This window comes from Somniosus microcephalus, chromosome 5, assembly GCF_052327205.1.
Source record: "Somniosus microcephalus isolate GS21.2 chromosome 5, FLI_Smic_1.0, whole genome shotgun sequence".
Classification (NCBI taxonomy): Eukaryota; Metazoa; Chordata; class Chondrichthyes; order Squaliformes; family Somniosidae; genus Somniosus; species Somniosus microcephalus.
In genome coordinates this window covers 43,711,405-43,735,531 of record NC_140991.1, presented here as the reverse complement: position 1 = coordinate 43,735,531, position 24,127 = coordinate 43,711,405, and the positions used below count along the sequence as shown (strand labels likewise).

The following is a 24,127-nucleotide window of genomic DNA, read 5'->3' as shown; positions in this document are numbered from 1 at the left end:
GATAATCTGTTTTAGCGATGGTGGTTGAGTGATAAATATTGGCCGGGACACTGGAGAGAACTCCCCTGCTCCTCTTTAAATAGTGCCATGGGATCTTTTACATCCACCTGAGAGGTCAGTCGGGACTTCTGTTTAACGTCTCATCCAAAAGACAGCAGCTCCGACAGTGCAGCACTCCCTCAGTCCTGCACTGGAGTGTCGGCCTAGATTTTGTGCTCAAGTCTCTGGAGTGAGAGGGTGCTTTAAGTGAAAAGCTTCTAGTCAAATGCTCAACAAGAGAACAAGTGTGCTGTGGAGCAGGAATTCCCATACACTAGTGGTGCCTGACTTGGCAAAAATAGCATTGATTGGTGGTGCCAGAAAATTTTTAAATGAGTCCTTGATTTTGATTGATTAAATAGACTGGCTTGTGATGGCAGTGGATCATTAATCTCTGTGCATTGTCCTTTATCTTGGAAGAGTGAGTGACTGAACTCTGACATGAATCCTGCTCCACAGTTAGCTGTAAATAGCTGAAGATGGAGTGTCCAGCTACCTTGAAGTCTCAACTGAGAAATGACTCAAACAACTGCAAATTTCAATCACTCTCTGCCTCCCACTTATTTAAAAAAAATTATTCTTACATGGATAATCAGAACATGCAAGTAGCTCTCTGAGCAAAGGCATTGTTTGAAAATACATGAAGTAATCTGCTTTTAGGTGAAGCGCCATAGCATACAAGGCTACGGACCAAGTGCTGGAAAATGGGATTAGAATAGACAGGGCTTGATGGCCGGCGTGGACACGATGGGCTGAAGGGCCTCTTTCTGTGCTGTATAACTATGATGACTCTATGATTCAAGTGTACGTTGAGCCGAGTGCAGCTCAATGGCACTCACGGCAATTAAATAAAAACTGCCAAATGTTGTTTACTTTTAATCCATTAATAACTTCTTCTACTTGTCACATTAAGGAATGTCTGAGCAGTTTATAAAGAACAGAAGTGTACACTGTGTAAGAAGTAGAAGAATTTTGACGGGTGAGTTGGGGTGGGGGGGGCGGGTGATGCGCGGAAGGGTGGAAACAAGAGGAAGGAAGCGTTTGAAGTCAGAATTGGAAGAGAGAGTGTTCGATGGCAGGAGAGTAACGGCTGAAAGTTTGGCCTCTGATGGTGGTGTAGAAGTGGGGGTACCGAGCAGTGATCTAGAGACACAGGATGCAGCCTGAAACACACATTCGGACATATTTATCCAAATAGGGCGGTCAAGGCTGTGGAGGGACTTAAAAATGCGGACAAGGATTTTGAAGTTGATTTGCTGGCGCATTTGTAGGTCCTTGGAGCCAGGCGAAATTGGGCTTGAAGGGTATGCAATCTTTGTGGGGCAGAGGAATTGGGCATCAGCGTTTCGACTGAATCCATTGCATAGTGTAGGATTCTGCTTCAACTGAGAATCTTAAGGGTTGACGCGTAGGAAAGAGACAACAACAGGTAGTCTCAGTTCAACTATTTTACTTGATTAGTCAACAGTAAGCAAACAATACATACACTTCCTTGGTAGTCCAAAGTCCAAGCGATTGATTAGTTCGGTTGAGCTCTTGTAGATCTTTGTGTGGGGAAACAACCCACCCGGCTGCAGTACAGCTGCTTAGGCTCACGGTCCTTTATATCCCCTGACCGGGCTGACAGCTATCTGTCCTTTATCTGGTGTTTTTCCTGTTACCCCACTCTTGGTGCGTCATGCTGTAACGGCCGTCTCGGCAATTAGGGTTTTGATCAAGTCGCAACATGATGTTCCACTCTTGTCTCAAGGTTTCAAATACAATCATATTTTCTTTCAACACATACCCATAGGATTTGGTGTTGGCAAACTCAATCAATAGCAGTGATTAAATGTAAGAGACATAATCAAGAACACTTTGGAGTTCCATAGCTTTCCTTATCGAAGAGTATGAATTGAATAGACCTTTGTGCTTCCTAGGCACTTATCACGAAGAGGAGCATATGATCTGATCAACAGCTAAAGCCTCCAAGCACAAGCTTTTCTCTGTTAGCTGCAATAGTTTCCACTACCTATGCACAAGGCTTACTGGGTAGATTTTTGGTCAAGTAAACCATACATTTAAATGGAGTCCACATCCTTATTACAAATAGCTGATTGTGTACGGTTTCTTCACTCCCCGCACCTCCAGAAAATGGTACAAGTTATACATTCCTTCAATAGCTTGGCATGAATCTCGCACATGGTCCAAAGAAAGAGCCGCCCTTGTGTACCTAGGTGTTTGATACCTTGAAGCATAACTGGATATCTGTCGTACCTGCCACAGGCTTAACTTGCAAAGGAACTTTACTGTTATGAAGAAAGACCAGAATGCTCTTTGCCAAGCATCACGGTTACAAAGGATTATGTTCAAGCTGAAGCTAGTGTCCAACAGGACTCTCCAAAACTGATGTGTATCAACAGCTGGGACAGATTGTGTCTTCCAGCTTCTAATGGAAAAATGTTGAGACTCCATCCTGAGCCATGCAAAGCCTTGGGTGTACCTGCCACTATATCCCACTAGTTAGACCATTGTTTAAGATAATGGATAGGGGGAAGTCTGCTAATGGCACAGTATCATCTGTGAAAAGGAGCTCCTCAATATATTGTCAATAAAATGAATCCCCTGTTACAGTTTTTACAATCTTGTGGTACAGTATTACCACTTGACAAATTAGGTAACTCAATTGCAAGAGTGCTGTAACAAAAGAAATGGAATATGGTAAGAAATCACTTTTATACAGAAAAACATTTTTACAATCTATAAACCCACTTTGCTCTTAAAACATACAACATTCTGCTGTGGCTTTCTGTCAAGTTTGAAAGTTTCTTCCGTTTAGTGTTACGAGTCATGCCCATAAGCAGACCTCGTGTTTCCTAGGACCTAGTGTACTTTTTTTCTGCCCAATATCAAGGTAGTCATTAATGGACCCAGGGATCGTAATGGAGAACCCTTACTCTGTGCATCATCTATCTATTGGAATATATCAGGAGCCGTCATGTGATTCTCCTCTCTTAGAATGTATAATGCCTCTTTTCAATCGGGCTGAGACTCTGGCTCTAAACCAACAGATGGCTTATTTAAATAGAACAGGTAAATGAACATGAACAGTGTGCCATATAACACAGTGAATTACACTTTCACTGTTCACCTCGATACATAAAATAAAAACTGCCGCTCACTTTCTTTTTGTACATAGATTTCAAATAGAAGCTCACTTCTTACGCTGTGAAACACGGTGCAGTTTCAAAACTACCCTAGCTTCTGTGTCCCCTGGGACAATCTTAAACACAGAAACATTCTGCTGGCTGGAAAGTTGAAATGAGCTGCCTCTCAGGCCAACAGGCTTCCTGCAGAAACACAATCCGAGCCATTGATATTAACTGTATAACCAATCTTTGATGATGACGGCACGATGTTTGCCATGCAGTGTGAAATATGTGGCAAAGCACTACCATTGAACTTGCTGCTGTGTTTCCCCTACCACTTTGCACCCTGTGAACCGCACTACAGCCAGCCTATCTGGTCGCAGGGCTTTTCTTTTTAGAAATAACCCATGTGATCTTTTATTTAAACCCATCGTGCTATTTGTAGTAGTTTTTAAAAATATGTATTCTTGGGATGTGTGTGACATTGGCAAGGTAGCATTTATTGCCCATCCCTAGTTTCCCTGAAGGCATTAAGAGTCAGCCATATAATGTGGGACTGGAGTCATTAATTGACACAGTTGGGGGTTTTACAACAATCTGGCAGCTTTCATTTTCTGGTGCCAAATTACCAGATTGAGTGGATTCAATTTCACAACTTGCCATGGTGGGATTTGAACTCATGACCTCTGGGTTGCGAGTCCTGCACCATAACCGCTAGACTATTGTATCCTACATTCAAAAAAATTCAACACCGAAAAAACAAACAATTTTTGTCACGCTTCAATCTTGTGGATTACGTGGTAAGTTACTGCCTTGGAGCATAATGTAACATACTGCAGTCAACGTAACTCCTGTATATAACCACCGGCCCCTCAGTAACACACGATTTATCCAGCTTCAATTCTTTTCAGTAAAGAAGCTAGGGAGGTATAACTTAGCAATTGTTCATTGGCGTCTTTTCCACATATCTACTATTTAGGGAACACACTGCATTTGTTCAAATCTCTAGAGTTGTTTGCCCAAATTTTTAATCATGGTCTCTCTGTTGTTGAGACGACAGTTGAACTTGAATTCCTTGACTTATATCTATGCTAGCCATGCCTCTTGGTTTAGGGACCTGAATTGTATTTTTTTCTAATGAGAAAAGTATGAAAAACATTAGCTTGTCTATCCATCTGACCAGCTCCAGTCATGGAAGCATCCTTGTGTTCTTCCGTGAACACTGCCAGCCAGAAGAATATTAGTGGTATGGAAGGTGCTGTTTTTTTTTTACTGGTGGTGTCCTCCTTGTGCTGGCCTACTTAACGTAGGACCCATTCACTATACATTCATTTGCTTTAATGTTTTCTGTGCTGCCAAGATGTCAATATCTTGGAATTTTTTTCCCCACTTTAATTTCATCTGTTCTTTAGCTGATCATAACTTATCCTGACCCCTTTTGATTACATAGAAGATAGGAGCAGGAGTAGGCCATTCGGCCCCTCGAGCCTGCTCCGCCATTCAATGAGATCATGGCTGATCATCCAAATTCAGTATCCTGTCCCTGCCTTCTCCCCATATCCCTTTAGCCTTAAGAAATATATCTAACTCCTTCTTGAATATATTTAATGAATTGGCCTCCACTGCCTTCTGTGGTAGAGAATTCCACAGGTTCACCACTCTCTGGGTGAAGAAATTCCTCCTCATCTCAATCCTAAATGGCTTACCCGTTATCCTTAGACTGTGACCCCTGGTTCTGGACTCCCCGGCCATCGGGAACATCCTTCCTGCATCTAGTCTGTCTAGCCCTGTTAGAATTTTATAAGTTTCAATGAAATCCCCTCTCATTCTTCTTAAATCCAACGAGTATCAGCCCAATCGACCCAATCTCTCCTCATACGTCATTCCTGCCATCCCAGGTATCAGTCTGGTGAATCTTCGCTGCACTCCCTCCATGGCAAGAACATCCTTCCTCAGATAAGGTGACCAAAACTGCACACAATACTCAAGGTGTGGTCACACCAAGGCCCTGTACAACTGCAGCAACACATCCTTGTTCCTGTACTCGAACCCTCTCACTACGAAGGCCAACATACCATTTGCCTTCTTAGCCACCTGCTGCACCTGCATGCTTAACCTCAGCGACTGGTGCACAAGGACACCCAGGTCTCGTTGCACTTCCCCTTCTCCCAATCTATTGCCGTTCAGATAATCTGCCTTCCTGTTTTTGCCACCAAAGTGGATAACCTCGCATTTATCCACATTATACTGCATCTGCCATGCTACTGCCCAATCACCCAACCTGTCCAAATCATACTGGAGTTTCTCTGCATCCTGCTCACAGCACACACGCCCACCCAGCTTTGTGTCATCTGCAAACTTGGAGATATTACATCTAGTTACCTCGTCTAGATCATTAATATATATTGTGAATAGCTGGGGTCCAAGGACCGATCCCTGCGGTACCCCACTAGTCACTGCCTGCCACTCGGAAAAAGACCCGTTTATTCCAACTCTTTGCTTTCTGTCTGCCAACCAGTTCTCTATCCAAGTCAATACCTTGCCCCCAATCCCATGTGCCCTAACTTTACCTGCTAATCTCTTATGCAGGACCTTATCGAAAGCCTTCTGAAAGTCCAAATACACCACATCCATTGGTTCTCCCTTATCTATTTTACCAGTTACATCCTCAAAAAATTCCAGTAGATTAGTCAAGCACGATTTACCTTTTGTAAATCCATGTTGACTTTGTCCGATCCTGTCACTGTTTTCCAAGTGCTCTGCTATTGCACCTTTTATAATGGACTCTAGCATTTTTCCCACTACCGATGTCCGGCTTACCGGTCTATAATTCCCCGTTTTCTCTCTACCACCTTTTTTTGAATAGTGGGGTAACATTAGCTACCCTCCAATCCATGGGAACTGTTCCAGAGTCTATAGAATTTTTGAAGATGACTATCAATGCATCTACTATTTCTAGGGCCACTTTCTTAAGTACCCTAGGGTGTAGATTATCAGGCCCTGGGGATTTATCGGCCTTCAATCCCATCAATTTCCCTAACACCATTTCCCTACAAATACTGATTTCATTCAGATCCTCCCTCTCATTAGACCCTATGTTCCCCGAGATCTCTGGGAGGTTATTTGTGTCCTCCTTTGTGAAGAAAGAACCAAAGTATGTATTTAATTTCAGCCATTTCTTTGTTTCCCATTATAAATTCCCCTGATTCTGACTGCAAGGGACCTACGCTTGACTTCACCAATCTTTTTCTCTTCACATATCTATAAAAGCTTTTACAGTCAGTTTTTATGTTCCCTGAACGCTTACTCTCATACTCTATTTTCCCCCTCTTAATTAATCCCTTTGTCCTCCTTTGCTGAATCCTAAACTGCTCCCAATCCTCTGGTTTACTGCTTTTTCTGGCCAATTTATATGTCCTCTTCTTGGATCTTATGCTATTCCTAATTTCCCTCGTTAGCCATGGTTGAGTCACCTTTTTTGTTTTATTTTTATGCCAAACTGGGATGAACAAATTCTGTAGTTCATCCATACGATCTTTGAATGTTTGCCATTGCCTACCACCGTCAACCCTTTGAATAACATTCCCCAATCAATCCTACCCAACTCGCGCCTCATACCTTCGTAGTTTCCTTTATTTAAATTCAGGACCCTAGTCTCTGAGTCAACTACTTCACTCTCCATCTTAATGAAGAATTCTATCATATTATGATCGCTCCGATCCAAGGGGCCTCGCACAATAAGATTGCTAATTAATCCATTCTCATTACCAACAATCTACCATTGCATGCTGCCTGCATAGTCACCCAGAAAATGTGATAACCTTATTACTTGAAGTGTTCTCCTTCAAGTTTATGAATAGTACACACAACAGGGCCTCCAAACTAACCTGTGAGGAGCTCCACTAGTTACTGCTTCCCTGATGACATTGTCCATCCTTGTAGCAGGCATACCTTAAAGCCTCAGTGTAACTAAATGCAACCTTCCTTAAATGTATGCTTAGTGTGTTTGTACCATCATGGATGAATCAGTTCAGCTTGCATTTTAATGCTGTTTATCCAGTTAAAAGACTAAAGACTATTTGAATTTTTATTTTGTTGTTTAAACTATTTGTGCACAACAGAATTCAGTGAGCGGGTGAAAAGTGCACACAGTGCTGTTCCCATACTGCCTGAATTGATTGAGTCAGTTGAGTAAAGCTGTCAATGGAAGAAGTTACAATCTACCCACAACCCTTTCCGAAAAATGTGAACCCCTGTTTCACTTGGACATACACTAAAATGTTCAAAGCAGCATTAAACAAATTTACCATGTGGTGAGTGACTAATTATTATTTCAGGTCATAAGGCACCTTGCCACGTAAGCCAGTGGCTGTGAATTGATCTCTAACTAGTGAATCAAAAACAATGCATCTCCCACAAGTAACGTTTAACCCAGCACAAAACTTAAATTTAATGGATTGGCCATTTTTAAATGGAATAAAGTGCTCTAGGAATTGGTGCCTTAGTGGATTTGATATTGATAATGGATTAGATATTAGATCTTCCTAGTGCCAGCTGTGGCTCAGTTGGTAGCACACTCACCTCTGAGTCAGAAGGTTGTGGGTTCAAGTCCAGGGACTTGAGCACATAAAGTTAGGCTGACGCTCCAGTGCATTGCTGAGGGGAGTGCTGCACTGTCAGAGGTGCCGTCTTTCGGATGAGACGTTAAACCGAGGCCCCGTCTGCTCTCTCAGGTGGACATAAAAGATCCCATGGCACTATTTCGAAGAAGAGCAGGGGAGTTATCCCCGGTGTCCTGGCCAATATTTCTCCCTCAACCAACATAACAAAAACCGATTATCTGGTCATTATCACATTGCTGTTTGTGGGAGTTTGCTGCCGCGTTTCCCACATTACAACAGTGACTGTACTTCAAATAGTACTCCATTGGCTGTAAAGCGCTTTGAGACGTCCGGTGGTCGTGAAAGGCGCTATATAAATGCAAGACTTACTTTCTTATCAGATATTGACTGACCTATATATAATTCCAGCATTTTTTAATCTGGCATGAATTATTTCCTTTCCCCTGCATCTCTGATAGCTGTAGGAGATTCTAATGGAACTGATTTTGGGCAGCATTAACCTAGTCCACAGTATGATGCACATCAAGAAAGTACTGAATTTATTGTCCCATTCAGAGGTCTATAGGATCACTTGTGTGATGGGTGGAAATATCACTCTGATGTAGGTTGTGTGTGTTCTTCCAAAGTTGGGGTTGAAGCATCATGTTGGGACAGATTAGAGAAGGAGCCATACCTGTGCTGACTCTTGCTGTATCTGGCCTGGAAGTACTTGATATTGAAAATGTCCGGGGGGGTTAGGGGATGTTGTCATCCCCTACATGATGGAAAAAAGGCTACAGTTTTTGAATATGCTTCATCCCTCTGATTTGAAACAAAATATTAGACCACAGCCCAACAATTTGTCTATCATACCTGATGTGGGTTATTTTCTCTCAACTTGTTAAATCTATACCTGAGTAATAGAGAATGGAATTAGATCCAATCTTTGTAGTGTAAAATGAATGCCAGGGTGCTAAATGCTACACTAAAACAGACAATTGAGTCTAGCATGAGATCGAAAAGCTGCAAATGTTGGATGTCTCAAACAGAAAATGCTAGAAATACACAGCAACAGAGAGAGAGAGAGAATGTTTCAGATGGGACCAGTGTTCAAATGAAGGATTATGCCAGCATTTTTTGATTTTATTTTAATCTGGCATGAATTATTTCCATTCACATGAAAACATCCATCAGGTGCATGCGGTGTTGTTATTTTATTCTCTGAAGTGAAGTTGAATACAGAAAACTACATGATTTACATTTGCATGAACCCTTTCTGGCTCAAACTGCAGTGTGAAGGGCTTTTTATTTAACACACTGGGACAGGAAAAGCTGTTCATGGTACATAATCTATAGATGGATAATATATTGGGCAGTAAGCCATTATTGATGGAAAACCATACCCTTAACCCCTGTTTAAAACCTCTTCTGCCTGACTCATGCTGGGTTTAGTGTGGTCGATGTGTCCATGATGCATATTAATCATAACTTAAAATATATTTTTAAACTACATGTATATGCTTTTGCAGAATCAGAATTGTCTGCATAGTCCAATTGGGATACTACTGCCTGGTGTCCAAATATTTGCCATTTCAGCAGTATTACAAATGGTTTGCGCCTAAATGCATTTGCTTTATGTCTGCATGTCGTGGCTATATATAAATTCAGCTGTTAGGAATTGCTCCTCATGCCAATCGCATTGCTGACATTCATATTTCTGGCCAAGTGAAATAGTATTTACTGTACAAAAGAATTTAGTTTGTTGCTACAACAGCTGTAAACTGCTCGGCATAACTACAGGAATAGATAATTGCATTCCAGGTTAAAATTTGCTCTTGTAAAGTGTGCTAAAATATTAACTATTACTGTGTGAAATTGTGCTCACTGTACTTGGTCTGGATTTGAACTAAAGCTGCCCTGTTCAATTTTTCAAGAAAGTAATGGTACAGTACTTCAAAGTTTTACTTGAAGCAGTATTGGGCAGCAGTTCTCTGTTTACCTGTTGGGATTAGCAGACAGATGGATTTTATTTTGGTACTGCAATCATTGTTGCTATTGTTTTCCAGGCACGCTTGTTTTTTAGTAAAAAATAATTAATTCAGTCATTGTATGTGAAGATGTGATCACACGTTATGTCAATCAAAGTACTTCAAGCTGTGATTCATCAAAACAAGATTACCAGTTCATAATTAGCTTTGTCTTTTTGGGCAAAATTTGTTTGTCAATTTAGTCTTCTCTCCTTTTCCATCTTAATTTTTTTTAATAAAAATTATTTCTAAGCAGCACTGGATGTATTGTCAGTTGGCTATTTTGGTTGAAGGATGAGACTGCCATGTTTTCTGATGTGGAAAATTGTCTTAATTTTTCAGATTATGTTACTCAGCAATAATTTCTGGAATAAAAACAAAGTGCTGGAAATACTCAGCAGGTCAGGCAGCATCTGTGGAGCGAGAAACAGAGTTAACGTTTACAGGTCGATGACCCTTCATCAGAACTGACTCTGTTTCCCTCTCCACAGATGCTGCCTGACCTGAGTATTCACAGCATTTTCTGTTTTTATTTCAGATTTCCAGCGTCCACAGCATTTTGCTTTTGAATTATTTCTGGAAGTTCCTGTTTCCCAGGCACGCCTCCTATTTAGTAATCCAGTTTTTTTAAAAATTCATTGACCCATCTTCCATGCAAAGGTTTTTAAAAAAAAATGTCTGCCTCCTTTTGTGTAGAATTTAGCATTCAAGTAAACTATTTAAAAAGACTGGTATATTGGTTAAAAAAAAAAATTTAAACTTCAAACTAAAGTTGCTTTTATTATGTTGATGGTAGAGCACAGGGAGATTTGCTCTCAACTGGAGACCTGTAATCTATGATTTTTGTTTTTGTTTTTATTCATTCATACAATTGAATGGCAGAGGGGCAGTTAAGAGTCAACCACATTGCTGTGGGTCTGGAGTCACATATCGGCCAGACCGGGTAAGGACCTTAGTGAACCAGATGGGTTTTTACAACAATCTAGTAGTTTCATAGTCACCATTACTGATACTAGCTTTCTATTCCAAATTCATTTAATTAACTGAATTTAAATCAAATAAAAAAAAAATCAAATCAACTTTTATTGTCATTGTTAGTGCACAAGTGCAGTACAACGAAATGTAGGCTTACGGCTCCCGAGAGTGTACATTTAGATTAAGACATTTAAACATTCAACATTCATTTGGCTTGTAATACATTAACATAAACATAACCATAATAAAGTGCATTGGCAGATGTGCAGGCTTTAGAGTTTATTTGTGGAGTTCAGTAGGATGACAGCCCTGGGAAAGAAGCTGTTCCTAAATCTGGTCGTACGGGTGCGAATGCATCTGTAGCGTCTCCCAGATGGCAGGAGGGCGAACAGACTGTGGCTGGGGTGGGTAGGGTTTTTGATGATGGACCGTGACCTCCGTAAACAGCGTTTCTGGTATATGTGCTCTATGGTCGGTAGCCGGGTGCCGGTAATGCGTTGGGCAGTTTTGACTACCCGCTGCAGGGCTTTCCGGTCATAGCTACAGCTGCCATACCATACTGTGATACAGTTTGTCAGGATGCTCTCTATTGTGCCATGTGAAGGTAAACATGCAAGTGCAGCAGGCGGTTAAGAAGGCAAATGGTATGTTGGCCTTCGTAGCGAGAGGGTTTGAGTACAGTAACAAGGATATCTTGCTGCAGTTGTACAGGGCCTTGGTGAGACCACATCTTGAGTGCCATGCTCTCTATTGTGCCATGTGCCCAGCTGTCATGGTGGGATTTGAACTCATGTCTCCAGATCATTAATCCAGCCCTCCGGCCTACTAGTCCAGTACCCTAACCACTACACCGTAACCCATGATGCACCCTATCCCTGCTTTTCCTTTTGCTGCTGGTTTCTTTTGGGGCCTTGGTGAGCTAATGGAATGAAGGCCTGCATATTGTACTGCCTTGGAACCTGTGGAAAATCTAGGTCAGGATACCGTCACATGCATGAAGTTTTATGTCCTCCAACCCAATCTAAAATAAACATATTAACGCCTCAGTTAAAATAGCAGATTTCATACAGTCACATTAAGCACTTGTATGAAATTCAATTGGTTGTCTTTTAGTTGGCAGCATTGACCACTTTACATTTAGGACGTTGGAAACTAGATTGCCACAGTGGGGACACTGGCACGCAGTGCAGGGACTAAAACTGACTGGTGATACAAGTGGTGGAAATCCAAGGAGCTAGCTAGCTTGAGCTGAGGAGATGTTCACACGCTGTAGTTAACTGGGGAAATATGCATTCTTTGGCATTGTGTATGCCTGCCAGCTGTTCAGGATTGTTCACCACCAAGGGCTCTGATTTTCAATTTTCATGGAACAATTGCTAATATCACAGTAAGATCCCCAGAACACTGGTTAAAAGGCTTGGAAGCTCCAACAATCAAAACACAGCTTGAGAAGCATAAATCAATGCCTCTGCTTACGGTCAAAGATTCAGTTTAAAAGTGCTTCTAACTCTCTTTATTCATTGTATATAGTGAATAAACTAAACACTTAATTATTTTTTTTTTAAAAAATCTCTATTTGGCAGTCTTGAATGTCGATAAGTGCTTTGTTTGGTCTGGTTTGGCACTGTGACTTAGCCGAAAGAATTCAGTGACGGAAGTAATTTTACCCTCAACCTCTGATTACATATTGGCTCCAGCAGCCTGCAGTTTTGAATTGTTGGCTAAGAAAGATAAGACAATTGCAGACCTTTTTGGCAACCATTCTAGAGCCCTTGGCACACGAGCTTTACCTCATTATTTCATCATCTCCACTTCCAACATATTATGTGCTCGCAGGTAGTAGGAGCACGAATTTAAAAATCACAAATAAAGGTTGGTTGTTGTGTCAAGAATTTTGTGTGACCCAAGTGTTTCATAAACATAGTTAAGTGTGTGACTATTTTTCGCTATTAGATTTAATATATATATTAAGTGAACAAAAAAAATGGTACTTTTTCCCTACTTGAGGTTGTCCAGACTTTGTAAAATGTTTCATCCCTCCTGAAGGTGGGAACTTGTGCTGTTGTACAGTGCCATAGGAGGAGGTGGCCATATTGTACCCGTGTCCAAGTGGCTATCCTGCATGGAACCTGGACAGTGAGGGGGAGGGGAGCATTCAATTTGCAGCCAAATCTGATCCAATATCAATTTACTAACCACTTGAGCACACATGCTTTCATCACAGGTTACTGGCTTCCACTCTGATGGACAGTGAGGCCAATTATACATTGCACTGCCAGCCAAACAGAGATTGGGTAACAAAGCAGAGTCTAGAGGTTGGAGCTGGGATTTTTCTTGTCTGTATGGTACATTACCAGGTGCACGTCCTATCCGAGCCATTGCTCTGCAAATCTTTTTTTTATTTTCTGTAATTTATTGGTTGTAATTAAGACCGAGACTGCCAAATTGATGAACTGAATTTGTCCTTTTTTTATATGACATGCGAGAGTATTTATCCTCCAAGAAAGTACGTAAAGGAAAGGACTTACATTTATAGGAAGAAAGACTTGCATTTATATAGCACCTTTCACAACCTCAAGACGTCGCAAAGCGCTTTACAGCCAATGAAGTACTTTTTGAACTGTTGTAATGTAGGAATCGCGACAACCAATTTGCGCACAGAAAGCTCCCACAAACAGCAATGCGATAATGATCAGATCATCTGTGTGTGATGTTGGTTGAGGGATAAATGTTGGCCAGGAGAACGCCCCTGCTCTTCTTTGAAATAGTGCTGTGGGATCTTTTACGTTCACCTTAGAGGGCAGACGGGGCCTCAGTTTAACCATCTCTTCTGAAAGACGGCACCTCCGACAGTGCTGCACTGGACCGCCAGCCTGAATTTTGTGCTCAAGTCTCTGAAGTGGGGCTTGAACCCATGACCTCCTTACTCGGAGGTGAGAGTGCTGCCACTGAACTGTGCCTTTCACATCCTCAAAATGTCCGAAAGCTCTTTATAATCAATGAAATGCTTGGAACTGTTGGGATGTAGGGAAGCGCACGTATCCGTGGACTTTCTTCCTTTTTTAAAATCTATCAGGACCGGTTTCTTGCCAGCGTTCTCTTGACTTCTGCAAATCCCTTGTGTGGCTGGGCATTAGGAGGTATGCAACACATCCATCTATGTTTTCTTTCCACTGCCCATGCTCTCTCACTGCGAGACAGCACAGCCTCTGTCCAGCGCCTCCCTAAGTTGCAACTGTTAATGCCTTTAGTTTTGGTCCGCGTGCTGCACCATTCTACCCATTGTGGGCATCATGCTTCTAATGTTTTGGATATTAAGTGGTTTGACTGAAAACTTTTAGCCTGGGCTTATTGAGCTACGGTAAATTTTGCCTTTTAACAAAGTCTTGCATATCTTTGTTTTTGGCCTTTACTACAACATCAAGACTACTTGGACTGTGACCTTTGGCACTCTGTTCTTCGCCTTCTGTCTGGCTACTCAATCTGGATTGCTAGAAGACTAATTTACTATTGTCTTAGACTAGAGTATGGAAGTCAAAATAACTTAAAAGATGAGTGTTTTAAAAACTTAAAGGGAAGCAATCCAGTATTAACCATTAGGAATCATACAAAAGTCAGCTGAGGATAACTAAAATAACAAAGGAATGAAAATGACAGGAGGAAATTTGAATTGTAAAAAGCAGCAAGGGAGACTCAAATAAATGTTTAAGCTGTGCAAAAACAGACCATGTTAATGACCAGATAGATACTTCAAAGGAAGAAATAAAAACAGAAAATGTTAGAAACACTCAGCAGGTCAGGCAGCATCTGCAGAGAAAGAAATAGAGCTAACATTTCAGGTTGCTGACCTTCGAAGGAAGGAGTGGGTTAGAAATGTTAGAGAACCAGGCTTATTCAATGCTTCATCTAAGTCTACAGTAATTAACTGTAGACAAGTTCCAGATCCATTCATTTTGACTCAGGATTCTGTGACACATGTATGCGTCCGTAAAGAAACTTGAGGAATTGAAATGTGTTTAGGGTACCTGGGCCTTATAGAATTTTAAAAATTCATTTTTGGGATGTGGACGTCGCTGGCAAAGTCAACATTTATTGCCCATCCCTAGTTGCCACTGTGAAAGTGGTGGTGAGCCGTCTTCTTGAACCTTTGCAGTCAATGTGGTGAAGGTACTCCCACGCTGCTGTTGGTTAGGGAGTTCCAAGATTTTGACCCGGCGACGATGAAGGAACGGCGGTACATGTCCAAGTCGGGATGGTGTGTGACGTGGTGGGCAGATTGGAGGTGATGGTGTTCCCATGCACCTGCTGCCTTGTCTTTCTAGGTAGTGGAGGTCATGGGTTTGGGAGGTGCTTATGGAATATCAGAGGAAATGAGTAAGATTTTGCTTAGTATTTTTAGGAGCTGTCCCCAGGGACTCGAGTACAGTGAATGTTCTCAATATTAAGAAAAATGGGCTTAGATATTAATTATAAAAAATTATATAATAGCTAGTTTATTCAAACATTGCTGAAGGAGAAAATTCTTCAGCGCATTTTACTAGATGCTATATATGTTCATGTAAAGAGTACAGAGGCCATACATAGTAGGCCGCATGAATTTTCGTCACCAATTTACTGGTATTTTTTGAGGTTGTAACTAATGGAATAGATTTACTTGGATTTTGAGAGGACATCTGATAAAATTCCATTTTTATGAGGCTTACTAAGATTGAGCCTTCTGAAACTTGTGGCAAATTACCAAATTATATTGAAACCAGTTTAGAAATAGCATGTATATATGTGTGTGTGTGTATGTATGTATGTGTATATAATATATTTTATTATGTGTGTTCTGTCTACGGGACAGTGAATTGTGGAGTTCTGCAAAATTGTGTTTTGGGTCCTTTGGCTTTTCACATTATTCATAAATGGTTCGGAAGAAGATGCTTGTGATACTATATTATAAAATTTGCTGTTGACACCAAACATTGTGGGCAGGTGATGGGTATAAGGGAGACTGATAGCATGTAAAAGAATTTAAACTACGCACATCGAAACATGGACGTTGATTACATTGTGAAAGTATGCTCATTAAGCAAAATTTGGAAGACATAATGGATTTGGGGCGATTACCGACTGTTTGCTGAAATATTCTATCAGTGAAGCTATTCTGCTTAATCGGGTAGTAGCATGTATCTCGAGGGTATTATAAGCCTAAGCAAAGCTATTGGCGCACTTTTGGACATCCTGGCTGAGCTTCTGTGCTCGCCAGCTTGCGAGTTTCCCCCCATTCACTAATGAGCAGGAAACTGTGGGCTGGCAAGTGAAGAAGTGGGAAACCCTGCCCTCAACCTTCAAAAGGACATTTGATATGTTGCAGAAGGTGCAGGAAAGACAGCAGCATGATTCAGGGGTTTAGTGATTTAAGTCACGGAGAGATTCGTAAAGCTGAACTTGAGAAGGATAGATAATGGAGATGCACGCAAGCTACTTTAAACATCAGAAAATTCAAAATACAAATTACTTTTTCTGTGCAGAAAGTATAAGGGGAGAGAATGGTCGAGTCTGGTTCTCAGCTTTTTTAAAAAATGGTTAATCTTTTTAACATTCAGTGTTGAGTTTTTAGAGAATTGCGTGTGTGCTTCCATCAAGGATTAAATCCATTTTTTTCTAGAGTACATTTTCATTTGTCACTTTAGTAATTCTTAAAATATGAACTGACAGGTTTGTATTTAATATTAAGCACAATAGAATTTCAGCTAGATTTAGGCAAATTAATTTTGATTCAAATTAGTTATGATTTGCTTTTTTAAAAAAGAATTAACATTTATACAGCACCTCTTCATACCTGTCAAACACCCAAAGCACTAAATATTTTGAAGTGCAGTTATCATTCTGAAAGGTGAACAAGAGTTAAATTAGGCTTTCAAAATAAGTGAGTTCCTCATATGAAGAGATCTCCAGTTTACTTTTTTCTGTGTTATGGAAATTATGGCCATTAGATGATCTGTAAATGCTATAGTACTTGAATTTATATAGTGACTTGTCACACTTCAGCTTCTTCAGTGTTTCATACAAATGCGGTGACTTTAATTTAGGCAAACAAAGCTGCCATTCTGTGATAGAAGTGTCCTGTATAACAGCAACAGTTTTATATCCTCTTTAGTGATATGGGTTGTGGGAAGAATATTGACCAAGACACCAGGAGAACTCCGAGCTCTTCCGTTAGGGGCGTTGAATCTTTAACGTCCACCTGAACCAGCACTGGATAGGTATTGGTTTAACGTCTCACCTAAAGGATGGCATCTCTGACAGTGTGGCACTCCCTCAGTACAGGAAACTTTTTTTTATCCGGCAGGGACGGGACCAACGTGGTGCCGGTTCATCAAATATTCCGGATAACCGAAAGCTATAGTAAAAGATACGGAGCTGAGAGCTCCGTATAAAGCAACAAACCCTGTTGCTTCAGCTTCAGAACAATGGCCACAAGTTGCAAGCATCTCTGTAGCTTAGCAACAGCTGCAGCCACACCCTTGCACAGCAACAAATGGAGGAAGGCAAGTATAAAAGTTACCTGAACCTACTCCTGAATTTTGCCGGTTAACCGAGATTTCCGGTTATTTAGGTGCCGGTAAATTGAAAGTTTCCTGTACTGTATTGTACTGCCATGTCAGCCTAGATTAAAGTGTGGGACTTCAACCTGCAGCCTTCTGATCCAGAAGCAAGAATGCTGCCAATTGAGCCAAGTTGAGAGACAAATGTAATTTTGATGTTGGGCCCAGTATGATCAAGATAATATATAAAACGTTTGTCCTTTGACACACTGTGAGCAGTTCCCATTGTTGTGACTTGACATTTAAATGTAAGATGATACATTAATTTCTAAGTAATCGTAATTATCATTATTAGGCATCATGTGGTAATGCCTGCAGAGATTTTGTGTATCAGAAAAGTAGCTTTTTTTACAGTTCAACCTTTAGAAAGATTCAACTAGTTTGAAAGAAATATTGCGATTGTCAGGGTTTCCATACATGGCTTATAAAAATACTAATTATGCCAGCACACTTGATCCCTTATGCAACTGAGTGCAAATTTAAACTCTTCATGTTGTGGTTAAACCTCACTAGATTGCATTTGTCAGTCTGTCTATAACTTCTGTGCTGAATACGCAGGCTTCAAACTCCCTCATTCACTCGCAGTCTTAATGAAAATCCAGCACACAACAATGCAGTATTTCCTATGGGTATTATCATAATGACATTTGTGACAATGATTCTGTGTGCGCTCAAAACCTCAATTCGAAGACCCTGATCTTGGGCCATAAATTTCCTGAAGAGTAACAACGAAAGTTAAATTCACCAATAAAATTAACTGTGTATATCCAAAAGCTGCAGAGTTTCTTAATTGGGATAATTTAAAAAGGAATTGCTAAACCAATGCATTCTCCATATAAGAAAGAGAGGATTTGCTATCATAGCAACTTCCACATCTTCATGATGTTCCAAAGTGGTTCAGTGCCCATGAATTACCTTTCAAGTGTAGTCATTGTTGTTCTGTAGCTAAATGTGACGGCTACTTAATGCACAAGGTCCCATAAACGGAGAATGAGATGAATGACCAGATGATCAGATTTGGTGGTGTTGGTTGTGGTATGAATGTTCTCCAGGACACTGTTAAATCATAGATGCTTGAAGCCCTATTCTGTCATCTCTAAGAATACATAGCAGGTCTCCTGTGGCTTTGCTCGTTTGGTAGTCTGGGGCTTGGGGCAATTGTGCTGCCAACCAGCCATGCCCCATTAAGGCCACTGTTCTTAATAAACAGATCTAGGTACAGTCATAGAATCATAGAATGGTCACAGCACAGAAGGAGGCCATTCAGCCTGTTGAGCCCGTGCCGGCTCTCTGCAAGAGCGTTTCAGCTAGTCCCACTCCCCTGCCCTTTCCCTGTAGCTCTGCAAATGTTTTTCCTTCAGGTACTTATCCAACTCCCCTTTGAAAGGCACGATTGAATCTGCCTCCACCACCCTTTCAGGTAGTGCATTCCAGATCTTAACCACTCGCTGCGTAAAAAAGTTTTTCCTCATGTTGTCTTTGGTTCTTCTGCCAATCACCTTAAATCTGTGTCCTCTGGTTCTCGACCCTTCCACCAATGGGAACTGTTTCTCTCTATCTACTCTGTCTAGACCCCTCATGATTTTGAACACCTCTATCAAATCTCCTCTCAACCTTCTCTGCTCTAAGGAGAACAACCCTAGCTTCTCCAGTATATCCACGTAACTGAAATCCTTCATCCCTGGAATCATTCTTGTAAATCTTTTCTGCACCCTCTTTAAGGCCTTCACACCCTTTCCTAAAGTGCGCTGCCCAGAACTGGACACAATACTCCAGTTGAGGCCGAACCAGTGTTTTATAAAGGTTCATTATAACCACCTTGCTTTTGTACTCTATGCCTCTATTTATGAAGCCCAGGATCCCGTAAGCTTTTTTAACCACTTTCACAACCTGCCCTGCCACCTTCAACGACTGCCATTCCTCACTGCTTATAGTTAGTTGGCATTAACAAAGTTTGCCCGCTATACACAGTGAACGGTAAAACCGAGAAGGTAATTATTTTTAAAACAGGTAATCTTCACATAGCTATTGCCTCTCCTAATTATTAGCAGAATCTCATCACTAAGGTCATTGCACTTTAATGAGGTGCGAACAGCTGATTGAAACTGCTTGAAGACCCAACTTTGGCTGAAATGAGCAATGCCTTTTAAATTGATCAGTACAGGCCAGGGTAAGCAGCACAAAATAGTCTGCGCGTTTAATACGTTATAAGAGGCCCCTTTGCAATTGAATCCTATGGTAATGCCAAGTTTACAGATTCACCTGGAGCTGGAAATGTGCAAGCACATGGCAATCCGGAAACCTCAGTTGCGACTGACAGTTAGCCTGAAATTGACCTCTGGACCTATTTGGACCATTTCCCCACATGGAGCACTTGAGAAGTGTTTTTAAAACAACAGGCCATATTGGCAGCTTAGCCTCCCAACTGTGCGCCAGATCTCTCTCTATCCACGAGCACTGCCACGGGAGATCAGCTAGTAGGAATATAATTGTAACCAGTGACAGAAAGTCATGTAGGCCCTTCACCACCTATTAATACTGGGAGAATATTTTGCACACAAACTGGTAATGAAGGTCAATTTAAAGAACCCTGTAGATTTTTGGTAGAAAACAATGATTTTCTGATTAGCTCGAGTAAGTACAATAAATTGCTGTGCTCTGTGGTTCTGATGGTTAACTTTGCTGCTGCAACAAAGATCCAAATCCTACTAGCAACTTGAAGGCACACATTAAACCTATGACATTGATGGTTGGCAGAAAACTTTGGTAGATTCTTTGCACTGCTGCATAGTTGCAACCCCACTTTTAAGTTGTAACTTGTGTGCTTGATTTAGGACATTGAGGATGACTATGATCATGTGGAATTACTTTGGAGATTTGATTATTGTATGTAATATTATGCTACCTAATACTGAAAAAGCTGTGTAGCCCGAGGCAGACAGATGTGTCTTAAAATGGTTGATGGGTGCGCACTCTGAGTACAAAGGAGAATTCTGCTGGGATGCCATGGAACTAACTTGGACTTTATGTAGGCCTTAATACATAACCTCCACCTGCTGAACCTGGATTATTAGATTAACAGTTTCTGGTACCAGAACTGTCTGGGGAAAGAGTTCTAGGAGAAGGAGGAGGTGACGTATAAAGCTTTAGGATCTGCATATGGTGCATTTTGTTTAGATTAACAACAGAATGTTCAGGTATGGCACGTCTTGCATTCCAAACAAAAAATGCGTAAATGCCAATTTGGTCCTGACCTCATCACATCTCTGCTGTGTTGCAGAACGCGGTTTTTCATAGGCCATCTTCATAGTGCAAAAAACCCTTCATAGCTTCGGGCTTATAGTGATGAGGTGCGAGAGAGAGATTTTCCCTCCGCTCTGCCAAACGGGGAGTAGTGTTTGTAGTATTTGTGGTTATCAGGAATTTAAGTTATGAGAAAAAGTTAGCTTGTTCTCTTTGGAAAAAGAGGAAACATAGAATTGAAGTTTTCAAGATTTATGAGGGGGAATTGCCAGAATCAATCGGATCAAATGCTTTGAATTGGTGAATGGCATAAATGCTCAAGGCAGAAGTTATGAATTATGAGGTTTGGAGTAAAAAGGTAAGCCGAGTGCAGCTTTTGACTCAAAGGATAATTGTGTTGTGGGATAAGTTGGCAGACAAGGCCATTGAAGTGGACAGGTTAAGAAACATTTGTTGATGTGATGAGAAGGTGCGTTGATGTTATTTTGTTCAAAACCTGCACTTGAATTTATGCTTGTTGAGTTAAAGCTATATTATAATCATTATTTGGAAGAGTAACTAGTGAAATTAAGTCTTATTTTCATATGTGATGTTGCCAGGTGGTTTCCTGATTTTTCTTGGATTTAACCTATAAAATATCATCATTTCTCCTCCCTGATCTCCCCCCCTCCCCCCACCCCCCACAAGAAGAATTAAACCTAATACAAGTTTTATAAGACTTTACCTATCATGGTAGTCAGGTTACAAATTGCTAAGTTAACAGTAATGCTATTGTGATGTTTGCCATGATATGTGGCACCCATGTAGTTTCCTTTTACATTCCTCTTTCTTTGATTTACTTTTCTGTCTTTAGGCTTGTACGGTGTTATGCATTACACATCCAGTTATTGGAACTACTCCGGAGACGAGGTTTATTGTGGATAAATGAGAATCTAAATAACCACAATCAGTAGTTGTTGGAGTTGAAATTGATCAGGGTGATATAAAAGCTGTTGAGAAGATTTGGTAGTTCAGATCACTGGAAGCCAGATACTTGGAAGTGTTAGCTTATTTAACACACTATCTCCCACTGATTTATGTACTCAGGCAGATGTTGGGAATTCACCCATCAGTCAACACATTACTGAAATAAAATTTAAAAAAATATAGCCACAGAAGGAAAAGAAGACACCTAATGAAAATCTAAATAGCTGAATAATTTATTGCAAATTTCCAGTAGTCAAATTCTTAATTTTGCTTTTCCTCTTGGTCGCTTTGGGTTTGCAAATCTTTCGCTACATGCTTGTAAATTTTCTTGGATAATTATACTTCATCTCTTTCCCTCCGCAAGCCCCCCCGCACATCAAATATTAAACTTAAGTTAAAGTCTATTAGAACTTGTATTAATGTGACAGTCAAGTTAAAAATTGCAAAGTTAGGATGGAACAAAGTTAATTTAATCATTCATATTTCAAAATCATGCTTGGACACTTTATGAATAAAATTGTAAAAATAGTTAAATAGTTCTGATGTTTGAGAATCACTTTGGGTAAGCAGTTTGTTTTTAATATACAGCTGAACTTACACTTGCCATTTTTGTTTATTTAAAAAAAACACAAAGAATAGCCTTTAAAATACTGAAGGGTAAATTTGGCTGGTCCAAACCATAAAGGGAAATGAATGGATGGCTGAAAGGAATGCAAGTTCCATACTAAAAGACAGTCACTTAAAAAAAAATGCTTCAGTGAGTTAAAGTGCTTATTTGTTTTTCTATTGCTGAAAGCATGGAGTTCATATTTCATTGATCTTCCATTCATTGAGAGGAAATAACTTTTGCTGGCAATTACTGGGGGTGATTTAAAAAAAAAATTGTTTATGGGATCAGGGCGTTGCTGGCAATGCCAGCATTTATTGCCCATCCCTAGTTGCCCTTGAGAAGGTGGTGGTGAGTCGTCTTCTTCAACTGCTGCTGCCCGTGTGGTGAAGGTGCTCCCACAGTGCTGTTAGGTAGGGAGTTCCAGGATTTTGACCCAACGATGATGAAGGATCGGCGATATACTTCTACATCAGGATGGTGTGTGACTTGGCGGGGAAACTTGGAGGTGGTGGTGTTCCCATGTACCTGCTGCCCTTGTCCTTCTAGGTGGAAGAGGTCGCGGGTTTGGGAGGTGCTGCCGAAGAAGCCTTGGCAAGTTGCTGCAGTGCATCTTGTAGATGGTACACACTGCAGCCGCAGTATGCAGGTGGTGGATGGGGTGCCAATCAAGCGAGCTGCATTGTCCTGGATGGTGTTGAGCTTCTTCAGTGTTGTTGGAGCTGCACTCATCCAGGCAAGTGGAGAGTATTGAATCACACTCCTTACTTGTGCCTTGTAGATGGTGGAAAGGCTTTGGGGAGTCAGGAGGTGAGACACTCGCCGCAGAAAACCCAACCTCTGACCTGCTCTTGTTGCCACAGTATTTATGTGGCTGGTCTAGTTAAGTTTCTGGTTAATGATGACCCCCAGGATGTTGATCGTGGGGCATTCGGTGATGGTAATGCCATTGAATGTCAAGGGGCGGTGGTTAGAATCTCGCTTGTTGGAGATAGTCAATGCCTGGCACTTCTGTGGCGCGAATGTTACCTGCCACTTACCAGCCCAAGCCTGAACGTCGTCCAGGTCTTGTTGCATGCAGGCATGGACTGCTTCATTATCCGTGGAGTTGTGAATGGCGCTGAGCACTGTGCAGTCATCAGCGAACATCCCCATTTCTGACCTTATGATGGAGGGAAGGTCATTGATGAAGCAGCTGAAGATGGTTGGGCCTAGGACACTGCCCTGAGGAACTCCTGCAGCGATGTCCTGGGGCTGTGATGATTGACCTTCAACCACCACAACCATCTTCCTTTGTGCTAGGTATGACTCCAGCCAGTGGAGCATTTTCTCCCTGATTCGCATTGACTTCAGTTTTACTAGGGCTCCTTGATGCCAGACTCTCTCAAATGCTGCCTTGATGTCAAGGACAGTCACTCTCACCTCACCTCTGGAATTCAGCTCCTTTGTCCATGTTTGGACCAAGGCTGTAATGAGGTCGGGAGCCGAGTGGTCTTGGCAGAACCCAAACTGGGCATCAGTGAGCAGGTTATTGGTGAGTAAGTGCCGCTTGATAGCACTGTCGATGACACCTTCCATCACTTTGCTGATGATTGAGAGGAGACTGATGGGGCAGTAATTGGCCGGGTTGGATTTGTCCTGCTTTTTGTGGACAGGACATACCTGGGCAGTTTTCCACATTGTCGGATAGATGCCAGTGTTGTAGCTGTACTGGAACAGCTTGGCTAGAGGCGCGGCTAGTTCTGGAGCACAAGTCTTCACGATAGTTGGGATGTTGTCGGGGCCCATAGCCTTTGCTGTATTCAGTGCGCTCAGCCGTTTCTTGATATCGCGTGGAGTGAATCGAATTGGCTGAAGACTGGCTTCTGTGATGGTGAGGACCTCGGGAGTAGGCCGATATGGATCATCCACTCGGCACTTCTGGCTGAAGATGGTTGCAAACGCTTCA

General features: G+C 41.4%; 1 protein-coding gene across 3 annotated transcripts in view; it reads left to right on the top strand.

Moving 5' to 3' along the window:
* LOC147117016 (disco-interacting protein 2 homolog C) overlaps nt 1–24,127 on the top strand; it is a 597,563-nt gene that overhangs the window by 87,439 nt on the left and 485,997 nt on the right. The gene's annotated exons all lie outside the window — the stretch shown is intronic.